A 22,831-nucleotide genomic window follows, 5' to 3' on the forward strand; every position below is an offset into this window, starting at 1 on the left:
TGGATTTTTCAGTGCTGCTCTTTTCTTTAGGAATACTGGAAACATTTAAACACGCTGAAATGTTGGGAGGGGGAATTGTTGCAAGGCTGCTTATCTGTGTGCTGGGATATTTTTGTGGAAAAAGAGATTATGGCATTGATTAAACACAGAATTTCAAAGGCATGTGGCAGCTTGGAAGATGCAGTGTAACTTTCTGAGGCGGGGGGGAAACAGATGTTTCCCTTTACTGAAATTGTAATGAGAAATGTTAACAAAATCTGCATGTATTAAGTGGTTAGAAAACGTGTGATGAGCAGTGACAGTCGTGTTCTACAACTGAAATAATTCAGCCCTAAAGCAGAGTTTCTGCAGCACAGATACCCAGCGTGTTTCCTGAATGATTTAAAATGTACACGGAGCACGCTGGAGAAGTGCAGGATCCCTCCCAGCAATCCCTGAGCTTGGAAGGGATGGGAGAGTTCCATCCTCTGAGCCTTGGCTGCTTTTCCTTTCCCCAGACACGGGGAAAGGTCCCTGCTCCTGTCCCAGCCCGGGGATGTCGTGGGTGAAGTCTCTCCTCCGGTGTTTTGCTCTCCTGTGTCACCCCCTGTCAGCCAATTTGATTAATTCCAGTCTCATTCCCACCTCTTGCTGCTGCAACCCACAAAGGCTTCAGTAATCAGCTGAGTTGGGAGCTGGGAAGGGGAGCTCTGGAGGACCCTTGTCACTCCATTAAGTGTCAAATAAATTGACAGTGCTGCAGAATAATTTTTGAGGTTCCTTGTGCCTTTAGACAAGTTTCTGTTGCAGGACTGGCTCATATGAAGGAGAGAGAAATTGAAAGAAAATCCGTGTTTATGTCTGTGGAGGCAGAACACTGTGTGTGAAGGATGAGAGTGTGTGTTTGAGCATGTTAATAATGAGATCTAATTTTTTTTCCATATTATTATCAATAATAACGTTCCCAGTCGCCAAACAGAAGAATTACCATAGCAGTGGGATAATGGCCATTTCAAACCCAGCTGCAGTTGGATTACCTAATGAAAACTTTTTGTGCTGTTATTTGACCCAAGCAGCCTTCTCAGTCCAAAGATCAGCCAAGACAGAACAACGTTTGCATCTTGGATGAGCCCAAGCCTTGGAAATAATCAGCCCCACTCTCCATCCTGTTCCTGTGCTAATTAGGCCTGGCTTTCTGATAGCATAAGCATTTTTTTTTTGTTACTATAAAGGTCATAATATGATATCCAACCTGCTTTAGGCACTGCTGGCTGCTCCCTTCTGTTTATGCTTAAATAATGGTGCAGAAAGCAAATCCTGAGGTTCACAAAAGTACCGTGTGTGGAATCGTGTCTTGGCATTTGGAGATAATTAGTTGCAGAAAACAGCGTTGTCCAGGTCTGTTAATTGAGCCTGAAATTTTACACCTGTAACTGGGGAGTCTGATGGAGAGTCACAGAATTCACTGTAAGTACCTGAGTATAAAAATAATTTGTTTTACTGAAGTGCAACACAAACCTCTTTGTCAGGTCCTTTCCCCCTGAGCTGCAGCAGAGGGATCAGGATCTTGGAGTTCTGTCCCTGCAAGCCTTGAAGGGCAGCAGGTTGGAATATTTTCCAATATTTGGGGGTGTGAAACTCAGCTCAGGAGTTCCAGCAGTTTGGATTTGGTCTGTGCAGTCCAGAGCCTGGTGGCAGTGCCTGGTCATCCCTGGGATGTGGATTCCCAAGGAAAGCAGAGGCTGCTCTGAGTGTGAGGGCTGGAAGCTGGTACAGAGTCATTCCTAAGTACAGAGCCATTCTCACAGTCACAGAATTGCTGTGGTTTTTCTCAGCTTTGGATACTGGACATCATAATTATTTTTGTCACCCTTAGAAAGGATGGGTGACCAAAAGCAGTTTAGTTGAAGAATGAGTGACTTTGCTCTTTACCACTGGAGTTTGTTGCAGGTATTAAAGCAGTCCCAATCTCTAAGGCAAACACCAAGGACTGTGATCCATAAGGAGTGGTTGGCTCTCAGCTGTTCCAGAGTGTCTTCCAGGCCTGCACTTGTCCTTACCCTCATTTCTGCAAGGCCAGCAGGACCAGGAGTGGCCAAACTGAGCAGAGAAAGAAGAGGAAAGTGATGCTCATGCAGAAACAGGAGCTGCTGTGGTGGCTCTGGCTGTGACAGAGCTGAATCATCCCAGTGTGGTTGTTCCTGTGCAGGATCCATCCAGCTCCCTCCTGCTGCAGGGCAGCTGCAGCCCCTGGCCCTGGCCACTGTCAGTCGGTGTCACCTCCCTGAGCCCAACCTGCTCCTCTGGCAAGAAATCCCTTCTATTTCCCCTGTGCAAACCCCTCCTGCTGTGCTCGTGGTGCTGGCGAGTGCTAAAGGTTACAAAATCCATCTTTTTGCTAAGAAAGCAACTTAATTAATGTCCACGTTTTTCTGGTGAAGGGAACCCGCAGCAGATCCGCAGCCGCTCCCCTTTCCCTCCCCGCACCCCTCCCCAAACTGCTTTAATTTCTCTGCCAATATTGGACAAATGTAACAGGCTGACTTTTTAATTTTCTGCTCCCAGGTCTCCCTTGTCCCCTCATGCATTTTTCATCACAGCTCATGGCTCCCTCCCCGCCTGCCCTGTGAAAAATATTGATCGACTGATTAAGCCATCAAGCCATGGCAAACAACTTTAATTTTCTAACCAAAGCCTTTTAGTTCTCTTTCCTTTCTTGTATATTTGTCCCAAAGTTTTTAACGTCTGCTCAGAAACAAATACATTTTTTGCATTAGGCCCTGGGTTAATTGGTGCTGTGCAGCAGCAGGAGGAATCCACAGGGAAGTTTTTACCCAGGAATGCAGTAAGACAGTGAGTGCTGTTGGTGTATTCCCATTTCAAAGCTAAACCTTTTGGAGAAGGGCTTCAAGAACACGTGGGAAAGGTTTCCCTTTTCTCTTTGGCCTCTCCCAACAGCTTTAAATTTTAAGAGTGAGTGGAATCCCATCACAGCAGTGCAGCAGCCCTGGCCACACCAACTGAGCTTTGGGTACCTGACAGGGCTCCTGCAGCTTCTCCAACCCCAAATTTACATCCTTGGCTAAACCCCCTGAAGGCTCACAGGTTTCACCCACCCCACGCTCCGAAAGCTGCTGGAATTCTGCAAAAGTGAGAGCTGGGTTGCCTTGTAGAGCACTTTGGAGGCCTGATGATGATGAATCCCAGGGCTGGCAGGTGGGTAAAAGCATCTTTCTTGCAAACTCAGAACGTGGTTTCAGTGAGGCTTGTCAGAATCGCTCCGTGGGTTTGCAAATTGCTTTCCAAGGTAGAAATGCAGCTTAAATATGAGGATATTTGTCTCTCAGTGGCAGTCTCTTGTGTTGTGCTGTGGGGCTGCAGCCCTGGCTGGGATGAGCAGGGCTGGGGTTTCTGGTGTGTGGCAGGATCCCCATCCTGAGTGTTGTCTCCAGAGCTTGTTCTGGTGTCTCCAGAGCTGTGAATTCCAAAGATGTGGCAAAACCTTCCAGAAGTCCCCTGCCATGGAGGGTTTGCAGGAGGGCAGTGCAGGACTGGGCCCCTTCACACCCCTGTGCCTGGACTCTCCACCAGCATCTCCCTGGGAATCCATCGCCCTTGCTCTGTGCCAGGACACCCAGAGCTGAGCCCTGGGGGTGGGAGAGGCTGGCAGGGAGGGGGTCAGGCAGCAGGCTCAGGGTCCCCTTCCAGCTGTCACCCAAAATTGCAGAGAAGCCTCAGAAATTCCTCCTGCCACCTCTGCTGGTGTGACCCCAGCACGGATCTCTGCATGGGTTTAGTTCACATCCATGCAAGAGGGGGGCAGGTCAGCCTCCAGCTGACTGAACTCAGGTTTACCAGAGAGTTTGGTCCTTCAGGCCATGTCCTGCTCCTCCTCCCCCAGCCCCGGGCAGGAGCTGTCACTGAATCCCACAGCCTGAGTCTCCAATGCCCTGGTTCATCACAAACACTGCACTGAAAGTCAGAGCTTCTGTTCCTAACTCACCTGGTGTCCTTCAGAAAAGGAGATTTGCTGCAGGTGAACACAGGAAGGGGTGGCTTCAGCTGGGCTTCTTCACATCAGACAGCAGCTGTTTTTCCCATGGGTATTCCCTGGTTGGAAGCAGCAGGGTAAGGAGGGAATTGGTTGTTTTGTGTCTCCTCTCTTCCTTTGAGGGACACTGACTGCAATATCAGATAATTAGTTCCTATAAAGACATATGTGTGTGTCATGAACTTGCTGGAATTTGTGAGGTTGTCTTTCTTCTTCCCTTTTAAAAGCAAATGATCAAAACAAGAGACGTCTCCAGACTTGCTCCTTGTTAACACAAGGAGAGCAGTGACCCTCTGGAAGGACAGGGGTGTGTCCCTGCAGCAACCAGGATTTTTTATCAGCTGGCATTTTATCCTCTGTAAAGTTCAACAGCAGCACTAATACCTGATTGCTGGGTTTGTGTCATAAAAATGAAAGGGGGATTAAAAAAAAATGAAGTATGGCATAGGAATGTAAATGAGCTTTTATTGTCTTTTGAGTTGGGAGAACCCAGGGACAGCTGAGCATTTCTCATTTTATTTACTTTTTTATGTTAATAAGGAGGCTAATTTAAAATGGGAGTCCTTGTGATAGACAGGATTGTGCTGATTAAAAAGTTGCTCTGAAAACCAGAGGACCAGGATCAAGGACAGAGAAGTTTTGTTATTCAGGTGCTGAGACTGAGCGTTTTGGGTTTAAAGGTGCCCCACTCTGGTCTTCAACATCTCCAACAGTCCTGCAGATCAGCTCAGGAGTATTGCCAGAAAACAACAAATATGTGAAAAATATTAATTGTGAGATCATTTCGAATTCATGAGAACAAATATTTGCGTGGAGAACGTGATTCTGAGGGACAGTAATGCAGGCTGGGATTTATGTACCCAATTGCAATTAACTCGTGCTACCAACGTCTCAGCTACTGAGTTTCACAACAAGCTGCTCATTTGGCATCTGCAGGTGAAGAATTATGAGCAGGAAATTTCAGTGTAGCCTTGGTATAAAAATAAAGCTGATGGAGGGGAGCAGCAGCCTGTGCCCGTGCAGCGCTGCCGTGCCCTTGTCTCTCACCATCTGCAATTCCTCCCTGCATTTTGGGTTTATTACGGTATTTTTAGCCCTTTTTCTTTCCTTACTGTTGACAATCCCACTTTAAAGTGCTGAAAAGAAAGTAGGTGTGCTTTTTTACAGTGTCACCAGCCGGGGCTCGGGGTGACAATGGGCTGTGGGCTCCCCTGGGTTGGGAACAATCCGGAGAGCAGCCACAGCAGAGGTGACCCGTGGGCACTGCTCATTTTCTGCTGGATGAAAAACTCTGCCAGCCATCAGTTCCTGGAGCTGGTGAGGCTGGAACCTGCTGGGGGACCTGAGGGGAAGGGAAATGTCACAGGAGAATGGGAGCTGGGAGGGAATAAAGGCTGGCGAGGGGACAGAGCATCCTGCCCAGGCAGGGCCAGCCAAAGCTGGGTGATGTCCTGAGATGCTGAATTTGAGCAAAAATTGCTAAACCACAACCTTAACAGGAGGCTTAATTAGATTTTGTTTTCTTTCTCTGAGGTTTTACCCAGCTCTCCTATCAATCCTGCTCTTGTGATGAATTCTTCCTGAGCCGGGAGGTGACTCTGATGAAACGCTCGCACTTCCAAAACCCTTCATCCTGAGCTTCCCAAACCTCGGTTTTCTGACAGAAATGTGCTCCCAGCTAAGGGGAGGGAGAGAAACCGTGCTGCTCCTTCACATCAAGGTCTGCTCTGCTCAGGGCCCATGTGGTTCCCTGAGATTTTGGGTGTTTTTTCTCCCTGGATCTGTGGATGAAGCAACTGATGCTGCTGCAGGATGTGCTCCTGGCCTCAGCTCAGGTGCCACCTGGGTCTGAGGCCCTGGAAGGTTATAGCCAAATTATTCATTGCATTAAGTACTTTTCTCCTACAGAAAACCATGAGGAAATTAATCCCAGAGTATTCAACAAAACAAGCCAAGAAGCAAAGCTGCCAAGCTCTCCTGGTTTGCTTTTTGTTTTCACCGAGCCCCTCGCTGTAATTACAAACATCCGTGAAATTAAAACTGCAAATTGCTGAGGTAGGAGAGTGGAAAGGCCGGGCTGGGAAACATTTAAATTGCTGTGACAGGACATTCTCCCAGCCTTAAAGCAGCAGTGGGGGGATCAGCAAGGAAGTCCTGCCAAACTCACCTGGCAGCCGTGTTGATTGTGCCAGGAAAACACAGGTGAGCTCTCCAATATCTGCACAGCTGGTCCCCACAGAGCCCCAGGTGTGCAGGGGCTGCTGCCCTCTGCAAGGCAGAAATTCCCAAACTTCTTCAGGAAGCTTTAAAACCATGCATTTCCTCACACATCTTTGGGTATCATCCCACATTTGACACCTCAGTTTCCTGTTAAATCAGTTAAACTGGTTAATTTGCTTCTGTTAAAAATCCTTTTGATTGTTTTACTGTTAATGGACTGTTACAAAACTCAGCAGAAAGGCTGGTATTTCGTTTTCATCTGTGAATATTTTTAAGGGTTTTTTGGGGGGAGAAAGGGTGCTGCTTAAAAAACAGTCAAACATGGGCAGGCTCTGAACCAGAAAAGAGCTGAGTTATCTCTTTTTTAATACAAGCCACCTTATAGCACGAGGTGGAGAAATCAATACACCCTCACCCTGGTTATCAGAAGAGCTGCAAATATTCAACATTAAATAGGGGTGATATAAACAAAACCTAACACCTTCAGCCCTTGAGATTAAAAGTGGATTCACTTTATTTTTCCCAAGTCTGGTGCCACCAGGGCTCTGCACCAGCACGGTGTGAGAATTGCTGGATAGGGAAAGCAAAGCTTTTGAAGAGCATTCCAAAGGCAAATTGTTTTTTTAAAAAATGAAACAGAACAGAAACAAAAAACCCACCTTGAAGTCCCTGGTTTTTAAGCTGCACTTTAAATTGGTGGTGCCAAGCAGAACTTTTCCCCTGTAAGGCTCCTAGCACCGAGTAATGTGCTTTTGGTCTCCTTGGATGCCATTTGAGTTCTGTTGTTTTATCACCTTTAGATAAAAGCGGTCCTTTTAATGCTCCTATTTCAAAGAAATAACTTTGGGTTACCTGGCATTTTGTCCTCTTCCCCTGTTATTTCAAGGAAGCTGCAAAAAATTAGAGTTTCTTGTGTTTTCTTTATTGCACTCCAAGGCCGTTGGGGCTGCAGAGTCTCCTGGCTTGAAGCTTCCCTCAGCCTGAGTTCTGAGGAGCTTTTGGCACATGGGCTCCTCTCTGTCCTCCAGGTTTGTACTCAGATTTCAGCAGCTTTCCCCCTGTGCTCAGTGTCTCCTGAAATGAGGAGAACAAAATCCTGAGTTTCACCACAACAAGCAGTGCTGGGTTTTTACTGATCGTGGAAAACTGCATTTCTTTAAAATGTAAATTTTGAAAAGGAGTAATATTTATATCTTTCATCCCTCAGGTATCACAGGCTTTACAGCCTCTGTTTAATCATGGATTGATTGATGGCAATGGGAGTTTTCCACTGGCTTCCATGGATCTTGGACAGGCCCCAGGGTGCAGCAATGCAACGGGGGATGCAGCAGCTCCACAAAATGCTGGAAATTATCCAGAGCATCACCCAAGGGCTACTGAACACCAGGATTTCACACACACGGGGCTAGAGGCTACCTTCTCACACACAGCCCTGCATGAAGAACTGATGGATTTTCTTTCAGAAATCTAAAATCCAAGGGGTGAGGCCCTGAGAGAGGTTTCAAAGCCACCACCCTCCTGTCACACACGTTCCAGAAGCTCAGTGCAAGGAGCAGATGGAATTGTCACAGCCTTTCCCCCTCTCCTCTGCTCCCTCTCATTCCCAGCTCTGCTCCAGGACCTGTGCACAAAGGTAACTCCTCCACGTCCTCTACTCATCCTGCTCTGAACTATTCAGCTTTTTCTTCTGAGCTCGGTGCTAAAAATACTTTAAAGGTAAAGCCTGGGGTGGCTCCTTCCACTCTGCTCCTGCCTCCTCCTTCCCCAGCAATTCCCCCACAGCCGAGCTGGCCCTTTTATCCCAGTGGAAGCATGGTATTGATCTCAGCACTTTACAAAGGGAGGGCAAACACGGCCCCTTTCATCCTCTCCTTGCACAGACTGATCTCCTTGTCCGCCCTGTGTCTGATGACGGGAGGGTTTTAATCCAAAAGGATTGGAAATCTTTGCCTTATCAAAGAATCCCCCAGCTCAGCCTCAGATGGGGGCTGCAGCTGCAGCAAGCAGGTGGAAAAAGAGGGAAGCAAAGGGGATGCACAGCTCAGGAACCAGTGTGGTATTTTTTGAGTCCCCCATTGTTGGGAGGAATGATTGAATCTGACTCCATGCTCTTAGAAGGCTATATTATATTATATTATATTATATTATATTATATTATATTATGTTATATTATGTTATATTATGTTATATTATGTTATATTATGTTATATTATATTATATTATATTATATTATATTATATTATATTATATTATATTATATTATATTATATTATATTATATTATATTATATTATATTATATTATATTATATTATATTATATTATATTATATTATATTATATTATATTATATTATATTATATTATATTATATTATATTTAAAACAATACCAAAGAATAGAGAAAGGATAATTACAGAAGGCTTAACAAGATCCTAATGAAAAACTCGTGACTCTCTGCTCAGAGTCCAACACAGCTTGACAGTGATTGGTCATTAAAACAATTCACATGAAACCAATGAAACAATGACCAGTTGGTAAACAATGTCCAAACCACATTCCAAAGCCGCAAAACACAGGAGAAGCGAATCAGGTAATTATTGTTCTCATTTTTATCTGAGGCTTCTCAGCTTCCCAGGAGAAGAAATCCTGGCGAAGGGATTTTTCAGAGAATGTGACGGTGACAAACCAGCCCCAGGTGTTTGTGGGGATGGGACAGAAACCCTCGTGGGGGATGGCACCAGCCAGGGCTCCAGGTGAAACCCAAATTCTGTGCAATTCCCCCACTCCCTCCGAGTTCTTCATTAACTCAGTTGTTTTTAAGCGTGAACACCGGGGCTGTAAATCTGAGGCCATTTCGCAGGTTAGGTGAACTGTGAAAAGCAGATTTGCACAATTTGCAGATTGCTTGTTGAGGTGAGAGCTAATGCTGCTGACTCACGAGCTGAGCTGATGCTCTTGGCAATGCTTCCCCGCTCTCCAGCTATTTCTATGCAGCCCTTCACCCCTCTCGGGCTTTGGCAGCATCCAAAGTTTACTCCAGGAACAGAAGTTTTCTGAATCCAGCAAAACCACCTGTTTTTCCCCGGAATGATGCAAATGCACTGCAGTCTCTTCCAGACCCTGGCCCCAAACATGCTTTTTAGCAGTCTTAGCTCAGACCAGCAATTAGTATTCAGGCAGGAGAGCCTTGGGAGCAGCAGGAATGCCTCTTCTCCATCTTTATTCATCATCCAAAGGCATGTTTGCTCTCCAGCTGCAGTGCTGGAGCAGCCGGCTCTGCCTGAGCCTCACAGGACCTCTCAGGTGCTCCAAGGCTCTGTTGGTTTTTAGCATTGCTGGATAATTTCTGAGCTCAGGCTCTCGCCCAGCCCCAGAAGAGCAGAAACCCCTCCTGGCTGGGGGAGCTCACAGGGGGAAATGCTCGGGCTGAGGGGCAGCAGCACCTCCTGCTGTGTCTGCTTGGTTTGCTGTGCCCATCACAGCCACCTCCTGTGCTCCTCATCTCCTCTGACACAGAGCTGCCTCCAGGTACCAGCTGTGTTTCCATGGATCACTTGGAATTCTGCAGCAGGGCAGGGGAGAAAGGTTTTCCTGTCCTGAGCATTGCTCCCACTGACCCTGCAGCTCCAGGGCCTCCAAAACTGGGCAAAACCACTTGTTCTTCCAGGGCGTTTAGACTGGCATTTGTGCAGAAATGGGGATTTCTTTAATCTTGGCTTCTCGCTGTGGTTTGCATCCTCCTCCCAGTGGATAACGAGCTCTGGAAGTTTAGCAGCCTCACCCAGCACCTGCTGTGCCTCTTTAGGGCAGCTTTCACGACAGTCACGCTTTACGGCAGTTTTGCGACAGTCACGGTTTACGGCAGTTTTACGACAGTCGCGCTTTACGACACTTTTTGCAACCGTCGCGCTTTTACGGCAGTTTTGTGACAGTCACGCTTTACAGCACCTTTTATGACAGTCGCGCTTTACGTCAGTTTTACGACAGCCACGCTTTGCGGCACCTTTTACGGCAGTTTTACGACAGTCGTGCTTTACGACACCTTTTACAACAGTCGCGCTTTACGGCACCTGGGACACCAAATCCCCATCCCTGCCGGGCAGAGGGAAAGGCAGAACACACCTGGGACACCCGATCCCCATCCCTGCTGTGCCCAGGCAAGGCGGGCGCTCCCTGCCGAAAACCCAAATGGCGTGATGGGCACAGGGGGCTCAGCTCTGCCGCTCTCCCTGTCCCCATCCCTCCCCCACTACTGCTCCGGGAGTGCCTCCAGCATCCTGAATTCCCGCAGCACCTCCCCTGGTGCAAAGCCATTCATCAAGGCACACAAACAGCTCGGCTGCTAAAGGCCACGCCGTGACAAAATGCCAATAGCTGTATTTACATTCAATGGGCGCCGCTAATCTCGCCTTCAGGAAGCGTCTGCTGAACCTGCCTGTTCCTTGCCGGGCATCACCTCTTTAATCAGTCTCTTGTTACTGATCACAGATTGATTGCAGTTCCAGTAGCCAATTGGTTTTCCTTTTAATTTTCAGCATCATGTTTAATTAAAGCAGGGTGGGTCCGACCCCATCACATCATATCAAAGTCTGTCTAAGCCCCATGTGAGTGAAAACACCAGCATAAATTATGGATCAATCTTTGTTCAGATTAATCTCTCACTGCCTCTCCCTGGGCAGTGCAGGACAGAGCCTGTGAGGTGTTTGTCTCGTGGCAGCTCAGGACACTGTGCTGGCCCAGCCAGAGAGATCCAAACATGCTCCTCACAAGCATCACATCTCCTCATCCTTTCCTCCCAGAAAATCCCAGCCCAGGGGCACAGCAGGGATGGGGATCTGGCGTCCTGGATATGTTCCTGCCTTTCCCAGAGCCGGGCTGGGCTGTGCAGGAGCAGAGCTGCAGCTGGAGGGAGCTCCGGACCGGAGTTAATGAGGAGCCGGCGCTAATTAAGCAGCGCTGCATTCACCCAGGGACACGGAGATGCTCCAGGAGGAGCGGCAGTGATGCAGGAACCGGAGCTGACAGCAGTAAACTCGGGATGTGGGGAAAACAGAGACTGAACTCAGTGCTTTCACTGAGAGATCCTCACCCTGGAAGGGGGCAAAGCTTCAGGTGCCCATTCCAGCATCACCCTTCAGATTCCCCATTCCAGCGTCACCCTTCAGATTCCCCAGCCCAGGCTCACCCCTGCTGCTCCCACTGGTGTGACTGGGAAAGATCCTGGGAGCACGCCCAGTCCCAGCTCAGAGCCTGGAGCAGCCCTGGGGACACTGGTGGGACATTGCCGCCTCTCTTTGCAGGGCGGATTTTTCACCTGAAAAGCAAAGAGGAAAAGAAGCTGAAAGGTTCCCTCTGTTTCCATCCCACCCTCTCTGCTCTTCCACACCAGACAGGGTGGACAAATGAGAATTTTTCCAGCCCCTGTGTGTCCCTGTCCTTTGCTCTCCTCTGCATGTGCAGCTCCTGACAGACAGACAGACCCTGGAGAGATGGGACAGGGATGGGGATGGGGATGGGGACAGGAGCATGGGTGGTTCTTTCCCTCAGCTGCTGCAAATCCTCTTTTTTTAACTTCCCTGCCAGTTTCACAAGAGGGAAGAGGCTGTGGGGGAGAGACCCAGGATTTTGAGGGTTTCAGAGGGTGCAGGCAGGAGATGGAGCCCCTGGGGGAGGCAGAGCTGGGGATAAAGCACCCTTGGGCTGTGCTGTGAGAAATGGCTGCACTTGGGGGTGAGGAGGAGAAACCTCCCTGTGTTCCTTGGAATAAACCTTTGCCATCAATTTTATTTCAGCTTATAATTTAAATTTAAATTTTCCGTTTATAATTTAAAGTATTTCAGTTTATAATTTGTGTGTGATGGGCACCAGGGCCACAGGGAGGACAGGGATGGGGCAGGTGAGGGGCAGCAGGAGAGCTGAGGGACCTGCTGGTCACTCAGGGAGTTGGGAAGCTGCTTCCTCACCTGCCTGCCTTGTTGGGGCTTTGATTCCTCACTGACAGCCCGCTGAAGGATTGATCTGAGCAGGGATAAATAATTCATGAGCTTTTTTGGGTTTTTTGAGCAGCTGTGAATTCTGAGACGTGAGCTCTGCACAGCAGACGCTGTTGGGACTAAAAGAACAGTTTGAGGAGAAAGCTGTATATTTTTGTTGTTGTTGTTGTTGTTGTCTGTTGCCGTTTATAATTTTTAATCTCCTTTCTCTTTTCCTCCTTTTTTTTTTATTTTTTTGTTCATTATTTCCTTCCCACACGCACGAGGCTGGTGTGTTCCTGAGGCTCTCAGCAGGGGCAGTGTCCCAGAGTGAGGGGATGGCTCCACCAGCTGAAGGCACCGGGTGGATCTGCAGCCTCTGCCTGCAGGGAGATGCTGCCCCGAGGTGTTCCCTGCTCACAGGTGCACCTCGGATCCCCCTCTGGAGTCTGTGCTGCTCCCAGCCCTGCACTTCAGGGGGTTGGATGATGCCTTGGCTCCTGTCTCACCATCAGGGGAAATGAGAGTGGGAGCAGAGCCTGGAGGGGAGAGGGGCTGAGGAACTTTCTCTGGGGGTGTTTGGGCACAGGGCTTCACACTGTGTAGGTGTTCTCCTTCTTTATGAAATTAGTGTTGGCCAGATTTAGTTGGCTGGTTGGCAAAACAGCATCTGCCCAGCCTGGGCTGCCAAAACTGCCCCCAGCCCTGGGTGAAACCTCTGTGATTAAATGGTACTTAATGTTTCCCAGGTGATCTGGTAGCATTTGTTAGCTGAGAACCCTCCTAAATCTTTGCCATCAGTTTAAAACCAGCTGTGCAAAGTTGTGAACGTTGGGAGGAGAATTTCCAGCTTAACCCCCTGATTCCGCTGAACACCCACGGGCTGGCTCCAAGAGATCCCAGGAAGGGAGAATGGGGTTCAAAAGATTTCATAAGGCAAAAATTAATGATAAAAATATTCTCTTGCAAGTCAGCCAGAAGTTTTGTAGCTGGGTTCCCAGCAGAAGCAGGCGGTGCAGGGAGGCAGCTGCAGCCACATCTGGGGGGAGCTGCTCATGCCAGTACAAGTCAGTGTGGAAAAATCTTGGCTGTGGAGAAGTTTATTTAGGAAAACAAGAGCAAGAGGCAGCCCCTGCAGTGCTGAGAGCTCTGTGGAGCTGCCTGGGAGCCCCTGAGAGCAGCAGGCACTGCTGCTGCCATCAGCCTGGCACGGAGGGCAGACGGGAGGTGAGGCAGGAGCTCTCTGCCTTCCTGCCCCCCAAACCACCCCAGGTTCTGCTGTCTGAGCCCAGAGTGCCCTTCCTGGGTGCTGGGTTTGCAGCTGAGCTGCTGGGGGGCTTCTGCAGCCCCTGGGCAGAGAAAAACTGAGACTGGACACGTGTCCCTCATGCTCTGCATGGCCAAGATCTTCTCCAGGGCACAGGGACAGACCCTCACCCTGCCCTGGGAAAGGCCACCTCGGTGGTGGTGTTCACAGGGGTCCCAGGACGAGGGAAGAGATGAGAATCTTGACTCCATGTTTCAGAAGGCTGATTTATTATTTTATGATATATATAATATTAAAAGAAAATGATATATTATAACTATATTAAAAGAATAGAAGAAAAGGATTTCATCAGAAGGTTAGCAAGGAATAGAAAGGAATGGAATGATAATAAAATCTTGTGACTGACCAGAGTCCGAGCCAGCTGGACTGTGATTGGCCATTAATTAGGAACAACCACATGAGACCAATCACAGATGCACCTGTTGCATTCCACAGCAGCAGATAATCAATGCTTACATTTTGTTTCTGAGGCCTCTCAGCTTCTCAGGAGAAAAGATCCTAAGGAAAGGATTTTTCATAAAACATCATGGCAACACACCTCGGTGGCCCCACAGGCCCAGGTTTATGGCTTTGACTCCAGCATGGGCTGTTCTTCGATGGGCTTTTCTTTGATGAGCTTTTCTTTTTCCCTCCAAGCAGCTCTTGTTGGCCAGAGCAGCAGAAGTGGTGCAGAACGTTGGTGGGGATGTGGCCATGCCCCAGCGAGGGGAGGAAGGTGTTCTGGAGCGTTCTCACCACATCTCCTGACTCCTCCAGGATTTCATTTGTTTGCTGTGGCAAACATTGGGCCTGGGAGGAAATTTCAGGGGCTTTGGGGTCACCATTCCCAGCAGATCCTGGGCTCCCAGGAGCTGATGGACATCGCACTGCTGGGGAGAGGATCCCACCCTGATGGGCACTGTGGGCTGAGTCTCATCAGCCACGAGCGGTTTCAGGCTGATGAAAATTATTCATGAACTTGTGCTGAATTAGATGAGGACTTGATGAATGGGGGGGTTGGGTTTTGTGTCAAAATGTTTCTTCATAATCCTTAAAAGATGGAGTATCTTGACTCTTTGTTTTGAAATGATGTGAAAATAACTAAATTTGGCCAACACTAATTTCATAAAGAAGGAGAACACCTACACAGTGTGAAGCATTAGGTTTGGTGGCAAAACATTCTCCATATTTTTTTTCATTTGCTTATTTTGACAAGGGAAGGAAAGAGGAAGCTTGGGGGGATTTGGTTTGAGGTTTTTATTTTTCCTGAAGGCCACAGCAGTTTTTCTATCCCTGCCTTTTGCTGGGTGGGTGGAGGCACTCGAGAACAGTAAAGCAATATTGGTTATTTAATTTTTGGCCTGTCACAGAGAGGAGGAGGAAGATACTTCAGCAACAGTAAGTTATCTCCAACATGCCAGGCACACAGGGGCTGTTCTCCTTGTTCTCTGCACCTCAGTGAGCACATCTGCCACCCCAGCAGCTTCCTGCAGACCCAGCTCCCTTCTCTGGTGAGAAAAGCAGCAGAGGAGCCCCTTGGGTTGGACACATAGGTGGTTAATCAGCCAATTAATTAATCAGTCTCTGGGATCCAGCTGCCAACTCAGTTTTTACTGGGTTTTGTTTCTGTTTGGTGGTCTAATGATGCTCACAACACCTTTTCCTTTGGGGCAGGCTATGGACCTGCAGCAGCAAAAACTTGGCCTCAAGATCTTGATCTGCCCATTCCCACCTGAGGAGGCACAGCTGTGCCAAGCAGAGGAGATAAACACTTGAAATTTGAGATGAAGGAGGCTCCAAACATCTCTGCTGCCTGCAAAATAGGTTTGTGTTCCCTGAAAGCCACAGGGATCACAGGGAGGTGCTGGGAACAGGTGGAAATCTGCAGTGAGACATTCCTTATTCATGGAATAATGTGTAATCATCATCCTGTGAAGAGCTGGGGTGGGGAGGGTCACTGTCATTCGGGTGGGTCCTGCTCACAGGATTTTCTCATTTTCCACGTTGGGTGGTGGAAGAGGGGGAGTGGGACACTCAGGTTTCTTGCAATGGGAAAAACACAGGAAAAGCTCAGGAGGGTTTTTTTGTTGGAAAACACTGCTTGGAACGTGGTTCCTGTTGAAGAGCAGCTCTGTCCCACTGCAGAGGGGTGGAATGAACACCTTGGAGCTGTGTCCTTGAGGGAGAGCAGCATCGCCCCGATGCTGGCTGTGATTGGGATGCCTCAGAGAAGCTCAGCAGCCAAAACACAGAGGGGAGCAGGCTCTGTCCCACATTCCCAGGGCTCCTGCAGCAGCTGAGGGATGCTGCAGGATGCCCACATCCCTGGATGTGCTCCTCGCTACTGCTGTGATCCCCGGGCTCCGGACGAATTGTTCCTCTTCAGAAATGGCACCAAAAAATGGGAAAGGAGTAGGGGGGAAAGTGGGAAAGGAGGCCTGGTGTGGGAGGGGAAGGCGGCTCTGCTCATCGATAGGAGATGAGATGCTCGCGGCCGGAGCGCGCGGTGCAATTACGGTGATGAGATCCGCGGGTAGTTAGCACATCGCCGCTAATTAATTCGCTGTGTTACAGGAGCTGGCAAAGGGCTGCCGGCGCCGAGTCTCCGGCAATAATTCACCCAGCAGACAAAATGAACCATAATGAGAGCTGATGGACAGCTTCAACAGGCAGGGCTGCATCCCGTGTGGGAATAGCACTGGAGCTTTCCATTGCCCCAGACACCAGCGTGGAAGGAAGGAAATCCCTTTTTTTAAAGCCAAATCTGTGCTGATTATTTGGGAAACCAGAATTTATTTGCTGTTAGCAGCTTTTACTTTAAAAATGCCTTATAAAGCTGAACAACACCCCCAGCACAGGGACACCTCCACCCTGCAGGTGAGGGGGAATGGTGCTGGAGGTGGCATCCCCACATCCCACCAGGGCAGGGGCCTGTGGGCCACCCTGTGTCCTCTCGATGTTGTCCAGGCCATGCTGGACACCATGTGATGTTTCTGATGTGCTCAGCAGAGATGGGCACAGGGTGTCCCTGCCTGAATGTCACCTGAGCTGTGCGAGGTCACCTGTGCTGCGCCCGTGGTCCCCGAGCATCCCGCGGCTGTCACATCAGGTAATTAAAATTAAAAAAAAAAATTTAAAAAGCCAAAACCAGGAGAGATCTGATCCTGGATGCTCAAAGGATGTTTGGGAGCAGACAAACTGCACTTGCATGCCTGGCTGTGACCTCTCTGGGGCTCCTGTCCTGGCTGGGACCCAGGGCTGGCTCTGCCTCCTCCTGAATGGCTCAAGGCCTTGGACAAGAGCCCAGTGTGCTCCTGCCTGGAGCCAGGATCTCATTAGCTCACAGTCCAACCACGGGCTGCTGCTGCGTGTCTGACTGCATTTGTAGTGCTGCTGCCCTCCCTGGGCCTGGGAATTGCTTCTCCACCCAAAAGCAGAGGATGCTCAGGGGCTCCTGTGTGAATCAGTCCAGAGAAAGGGACCTGGGTGCTGCAGGGATGGGACTGGAGCTGGGTTTGGGGTGAATGCCACCTTGGGGCAGTGGGCAGCAGCTATTCCAGCTGAATGGGAGCAGCTGCTCCTTCCACCCCCTCCCAGAGGCTCATCCTTGCTGCTTTGATCAGTTTGGTCAAACAGTTAAAAGCTGTGTCCCCACGTGCTGTGACAGAGCCCAGGTGTGCAGGACAAACCCAGGTCACCCTGCACAGCTGGGACGGGGCTCTCCATCCCCATGGGATGCCAGGCTGGACCAGGCTGTCCCCTGACCCCAGGTAAAGCCACTCACAAGGGGAATTTCAGGCTGGACAGGGCCTCTGGAGCAGCCCAGGCTCCTCTCCCCTTCTTTTGTGCGCAAAGCTGATAATGAAAAAAAATAATCAAACCCCAACCTTAAAACCAAATCAAACCCAACCAGTTCTACAGCTTTATTTGGATGGAGGCCCAAAGCACAGTCTGGCATGGCACAGATGGAAATCCTATCTGGGGCTACTGACTCACAGCACTAAAAAAAAACCTGTTAGTCAACGTTCAAAAGGGCTGGAGCTCCTGAAGAAACCTCCATGGTCCCCAGGGGGATGCTCCACTGGGGCTGCCATGGGCAGGGCACCGTTCCCTGGATCTGCATCCCCCTGGGGTGCTCCAGGAGTGATGGGTGATGAGCACTGGAGGCCTCAGCAGGGCAATGCTGTGGATGTTATCGACCAGGATCTCCACCCCTCTCTCCTGTTCACTGATTTCCCATCCCTCCCCAGTGCATTGCGTTTTTTAATCCATCCAGGTCATGGCCTGCTTGAGTGGGGCCAGCCATGGGGTCAGTGCTAACGATATGCTAATGAGGCTGGGGCAATCAATTCCCCCTAATCAGGCAATCGATCCCCACTGCAGGTGCATCTGATCTTGGGCTGTGCAGGAGCAGCAGCTGATTTTATTATTGAGGGGTTCTTTCATGCTCTTTGTCACAGCAGAAACAGACTTGGAGGAGACTTCAAATTTAAAAATAATTTTAAAAATTAAAAAGAAGGTTTGGGGATTGGAGCATCCTTTTGAATCCAACAGCTGTTTTGCTGGAGGTGCTACAAAATAGTGGGGTTTTCGTGGGTTTTTGCTCTCCTGTCTGCTGTAGTAGCCACAAGCAGATGCACAGGAGTGAGCAGGAACAGGATTTTTGATCCCCTGTTATGTGTTTGAGCCCTCTGATAGATTTTAGTGTCAACTATTTTTAGCTCAGGGAATTTCCTGAGCCTGGTGTTGTTTGCCCCATCTCATTGAGCTCCTCATTCACTCTCCTCTTCAGGTTTTTTCCCACCCTTGAATAAGAATTTCAGCAGCTCAGATGATGTGGGGAAACCCATTTAGCCACCTCTAGTCCTTGCACTAGGAAAGGGGAATTAAAATCCCCTGGTGACCTGTGCACCTGGAAAAGGAGGAGGCGTTGGGGAAGGTGCCTCTGCAAAGCCTGCACACACAGGTTTATTTTCTAACTTTAACATTTGTGGTTTTCTAAAAGCAACAGTGGACTGGAGGGTGAAGGTGTTACCTCTCCAACGACACTGGACAAACCAACAGTCTATCAAATTTCTCCTCTTCTATAAAAGAATGAAAAGCAGTAAGTTATTTACAGAAAGCATGTAAGAAAGTTCGGGGAAAAGAACAGGGATAGCTGAAACAGGGTATTACATCACACTGCAACATCTCATTACAAAAATGCAAACATCAGAAGGCTTAGAAAACCTTAAGAAATCAAAGCAACAATGGAAGAGTAACGTGGTGGGTGGCAGAGGTGGAGGCAGCTCTCAGGGTGCCCTGGGATGTCACAGGAATGCCCACGGTGCCAGCAGTGTTTGCCCTGGCTGGGGCAGATGGGCAGGGACAGGTTTGTGTTTGAATCTTGTTGGACACATCTGCTGACAGGTCAGTTAATTCTGCACCTTTTCTCCCCTGATCAACCTGTCAGTTCCAATATTATCATTAATTAGAAGACATGTCCAGAGTCAGCTAATGCAGCGTGAGATGCGAGCCGTGTGAAAAACGCCGATCACTTGTTTTTAAAATTTAAAAAATAGTAATAAAGTTTAATAAATAGTAGTAAAATAATAAATAGTAATAAAATACAATTAGAGTAATAATAATTTGGACAATTTGGATTAGGACAATATGAGACAATAGAAACAAAGAGTTATGGACAGTCTGGGTATCTTTTTCTGGGCAAAATAAGCCTGAAAAAGGACCCACATTAACAGAAGATTAACCCTTAAAAACAATAACCTGTTGCATATTCATACACCTCATACATGATGCATAAATTCCATTCAAACACAGGATTCTGTCTGGTCATCCTCAACTTCTTCCTCTGAATCCTGACAGCACCTTTGGGGTGGGAAGAAGTTAGTTTCTTCTGATAATGGAGCAATAAATTCTCTTTCTCTGAAAGATTCAGGTGTCCTGTGGCTGCTATCTCAGTGCGAGTCCTTTCTTTAAAAAAAGTATCCTACATAGCACAGTTTCTATTTTAACATTTCTTATAACCTAAAACTATATTTAACATACTAAGAGAATTAATACAGCATTACTTTCTAACACAACACATATAATATTCATTTTAATATTTGTGAAAAGCCAATCATAAAATACAAATTTTTCACATCTAAAACTATATTTAACACACTATTTAAGAGAATTAAAAATACAGCATTACTTTCTAACGCAACACATATAATATTCATTTGAATATTTGCAAAAAGCCAATCATAAAAATACGCATTTCTCACAGCTGTGAGCTGTGCCATCCCTGGCTGGTCCAGCCCCACATCCCTGATCTCTCTGCAGCTTGTCATTGTCACCAGTTGCAGCTGGAGTTGGCATCACCTCTCTCAAGGTCGGGAGGAGCTTTGGGGTTATCTCTGTGCTCTCCCCAGGCTCCACTTTCCCACCACCAGGCTCCCTTCATCAGCAAGAAAACTGTCTTTTCCTAACACTTATTAAGCCCTAATTTTCATCTTATTCATTACTACCAAGTCATTAAGCTGGCAAGGAATTAAATGAGGTGAAATGAAAAGAACTGAAAGAGACCAAAGAGTTTGGGGTGGTTGGGTTATTTTTCAAAAAAGACCAGAAAATAATCTCCCAGGATTAAGCAGGTGAGTGCAACTAACCCTGTGGAAGGGCATGTAAGACTCAGAGACGAGGTTTCTAATTAAAAAGAGGCATTGGAGAACCCCAGGGGGGATCTGCCTGCTCCTCCCTGCTCCACGAGGTGACAATGAGGACACCGGGCACTGCCAGCTCCAGGACGGTGAAACGACTCCTCCTTAACTTCACTGGAGCTCAAATAAAAGCTGATGAAATGGGGATTTCAGGGCACATCGTGAGGCTTCCAAAACCAGCCTCTGCTAAAGCCTGTCAGTGCCAGACTATGGCCCTGAGCTTTTATATGTATATACACACACATGTACATGAGGAGGAACATTTAGGGATTTTTATTTAATATATTGATATGCTAGGTATAAATAATATACCATATATATATATCGTATATTATTGTATATATATATTTTATATATATATGTCATATATATCATATATATATGATATATATGTAGGTATATACATATATATGTGTATATATTTATATATCAATATATTGATATGTTATGTATAAATAATATTAATATATTAATAATATTAATATTATTTATATGTAAAAATATATTTAAATATATGTCTGTATGTATAAAGCCATTGCTTCCAGGAAACAATCCTCTACCTCCAGGGTTATCAAATGGCCCTTGCTGGGTGTCTGCTCCAAGGATGGCTCTGGAGGGTGCACGTGGCATTTATGGACTCTTTGAAATCCAGTGTGGGACGTGTCCATCTCTCTGTCCTGCCTTCCTCTCCAGGATCTGACCTCACACTGCCCGTGTGCCCCCAGGGCTCCTGGCACAGGTCTGGATCATCAGGAGGTGCTCACAGCCCAGCTCTGAGGAGAGCTGAGCATCCCACCCCTCGATGGGCCCATACCACCCCCATTCCCACCCCATCTCCCACCCAGGCTCCCCAGGTGCTGAGCAAACCAGCATCAGCTGCTGCCTGGGCGTGCCACACCAGTCTGTGGCTTTTTTCCCCATTTTTATTGTTGTTTCCTCAGAGTGAATTAAAATAACAGTTCTACAGAGCAATGTCAGAGCTGCTAGAGGACTCCCATCTCTCTGGTGACTTCATTAGCACCAGTGCCTGCAGTCAGCAAAGTCACCGGGCTTTATTAGTGCCTGGTGGCTTTTTTTCTCCTGCCCTCACATGCAGAACCTCATTAGTGGGAAGATGGAGCACTAAAGAGCCCCGTTAAGTTTCCATCCGGATTTGTTTCATCTCCTCCTTTCCTGACACCGACTCCCTGTCATCTCCAGCTCCACCAGCAGCAGGAGCATGGGCACATCTCTCATCAGCACACCTCTCTTCCTGGTGTCGCTGGTTTTACACACACCTGGGCAGGGAGGTGGGAGTTCCTGCAGCCCCGGTTCAGGCACTGCCCAGCAGGCTGGGGTTTGTTTCCAGCCCTGCTTCACATTCCACACAGCCCTGGGTGAATTGTGGCCCTGCTGGTCTCTCGTGCATTTTTGATGCATTCAGGATCGTAAGGAGCTGTTATTTTATGATGGATTAACGATGCTGTATTTGCTTTTAGCCTGTTTTATGGTGCCCCAAGTGCCTTGGCTGTAACTCTTCTGTTTATTTCTTTTATTATCCCAACAGGCTGCTCATGGAAACACCCACTGTCCTCATGGGCTCCCAGAGAGGATGGGGGAGATGTCCCAGCCCAGGTAAGGCTCAGCTCACCTGGGCTCAGCTCACCTGGGCTGGGGAAATGTGGATTTGGAGCTGGACTTGGAGAATCAGGTGTGATTGTGAGCTGAGGGCTGCCAGGGAAGGGAAGGGAAAGGGAAAGGGAAAGGGAAAGGGAAAGGGAAAGGGAAAGGAAGGGGATGCAGGAAGCAATATCTGCTTAAATTCAGTGCATCCCCCCACCGTATGCAGTACCCTGGAGCCAGAGGAGCTGCAGCAGGGAGCCAAGGGCTGAGGAGAGGAGCAGAGGAGCTGTCCCTGCTGCAGGTCACATCCCCACAGCCGGAGCCCTTCTCCATGCTGGCCTGGGTGCAGTGAGCTGCTCCTGACAGCAGCCAGGTAAGGTTTGAAAGGCAAACACAGCCTCGGGGTTCTCCCCATCTTTGGGATCATCCCATTAAAAATGGGACCACACTCCCAGTACAGTTTCTAACCAATTTTTAACAGAAATATTGTCTCACCTCCCCTCCCTGGGCACTGCCCCTCTGCCTCCCCTCCCCTCTCCTCCCCTGGTACATTTGCAGAGAGGTACCCAGTGCTAATAATCCACATTAACACTTCAGGCTGGTGGATGCCAGCACCAAGGGCCAGACTGCATTTCACCTAAAAGCCTGGAAATTTCCAGTAGCAGTTTCTAGCAAATTTCCTCCCTAATTTCCAGTAGCAAAGATCAGCTGGGAGCTTCAGGGATTAGAGCAGTGGGTTGGAGGGGAAAATGAGAAATGAAAGAGGAAAATAAACATAAAAGTAATACAAAACAAATAGCTGGCAGTAATTCCATTAAATCAGATGTTTTTTAAAGGAAATATTAAAATATTAACTATGTAATTAAGTATTTATTAATTAAAATAGAAGCCAAGCCACAAGAAGCTGAGCAAGGCCCAAATCATGTGCAAGTTCGTGTTTAGCTCAGCTGCCAACTCAATGGACCTTGGCTGTGTCTCCTGGGCTCAGGTCTGTGGAAGGGA

The sequence above is a fragment of the Camarhynchus parvulus genome, chromosome 17, assembly GCF_901933205.1.
Source record: "Camarhynchus parvulus chromosome 17, STF_HiC, whole genome shotgun sequence".
Lineage (NCBI taxonomy): Eukaryota > Metazoa > Chordata > Aves > Passeriformes > Thraupidae > Camarhynchus > Camarhynchus parvulus.